A 1,766-nucleotide genomic window follows, 5' to 3' on the forward strand; every position below is an offset into this window, starting at 1 on the left:
AGAAAAAGAAAGGAAAAAAGGGGTAGCTAAGTGCCTTTTATCACACTTAGCCCCATAAAATATAATTATTTTATAGTTCATTTTTTTTATTTGTGCACTAGTTGAGAGGTTGGCATGACCAAATACTTACAAACATCTTCAAAGTGTAATTTTGTTCCTTGTTCTTAGATTGAATTAAATTATGATTTTTCCTTTGTAAAAAAAAACAATATAAGAAATAAATTAATTATTTAATAATTGACTAATTCTTTTTTCCTTCATCATTTTAAATTTTACTCATTTTTATTTATTAAATCAAATGTTTATGTGTTAATATTTTATTAAACTATATAAAATTCATTCATATATATATATATATATATATATATATATATATATATATTTTTTTTTTATTTTTTTTTGTTCGGTTGATGAGACATGTCCAAGGGGATTTAACTTTTGATCACCTTGTTACACAAGGGCTTGCCAACATGCTTTTTGTCAATTGTGCTACCATATGTCGAAAAAATAAAATAAAATGTTATATTATATAAATGATTGAAAGAAAAATCAAGGAATTTTCTTTTTAATTGAAGTGTAAGGTTTATTTAACATTTCAAATTAGAATAGATTTATTTTTCTTATATAATATATATATGAGAGAGATTTGAAAATCAATAAAAGTTTGATAAAAAAATATATTAACATTAATTGTATAAAAACAAAGTGTATAGAAAATATTGATAAAATTATATACTCAATAACCTATGAGGTGTAGACTAGTTTGCTTGTGTAGGGTTTAGTTTTTGTCATGTCATAGGTTCAAACCTCATGGGGAGGGGTAGAGGATGGAAGTCACTTTGGGGTTAAACTTCCCAAGGGGTTTCCAAGCTCGACAGAGCCTCACAAAATCTTGGTGATAAGAATCCCATGGTGGATAGATTGGTATTATTCCATCCAATAAAAAGGCTCTCCCCGGCCTAGGCTCATCCTAGTCACACAAAAAAACAAACAAACAAACAAATTAAACTATATACTCAATTATTTTTTAAAAATATTTTGATTAAAAGCTTGTTTGGCACTCACGGGGTGTAGAATAAATGGTGGCATGGTGTTCTATTAAGGCACTCCATGGTGAAAAGTTCACCAATTTGAAACTCTGTGGGAAAAAATACAGCCATGCTAACAGTTAGTGTGGCCTAGGCTAGGTCCAATCCCCAAGTGATTTTGATGACTTAGATGCCCTTGGGTCAAGAAAAGCCACAGATTAAGCATGTCAATCATTTCAGGACTCACATTACCTAACAAACAAATAAATAAAAATTTGTTTGACATTAATAAAACCATATGCAATGTATTGTGTTAAGGTCATGGATTAGACTTAAGTATATTGTTTTTGAGTTCTTGACTTACATGGAATATTTGAAAGTCTAAAATTAATTTTTTTTGTGAAAATTGTAAAGTTTAAAATAGTAAATAATTATTTTCATTATTAGAAATTGGATTTATAATTATTTGTATTAAATAAAAAATTAAAAATTAAAATATATATATATATATATATATATATTATATTATTTTTCATTATTTAAAAATATATATATTCAATTTCATTGTGCAACAAAAAAGTTGTAAGTGTTGCTCACCTCTCACAAAACACTAAATAAAATTTATAAGTCTTATTCACCTTTCACATAACACAATTACACTCCCATGAATCAATGCACTCTGACAATGATTTTATAAGTATGTCCTTTCAACTTTTCTTAGGTAATATCTTTTATATT

This window comes from Pinus tabuliformis, chromosome J, assembly GCF_031772625.1.
Source record: "Pinus tabuliformis cultivar Carrire ecotype Pingquan chromosome J, CPIR1, whole genome shotgun sequence".
NCBI lineage: Eukaryota > Viridiplantae > Streptophyta > Pinopsida > Pinales > Pinaceae > Pinus > Pinus tabuliformis.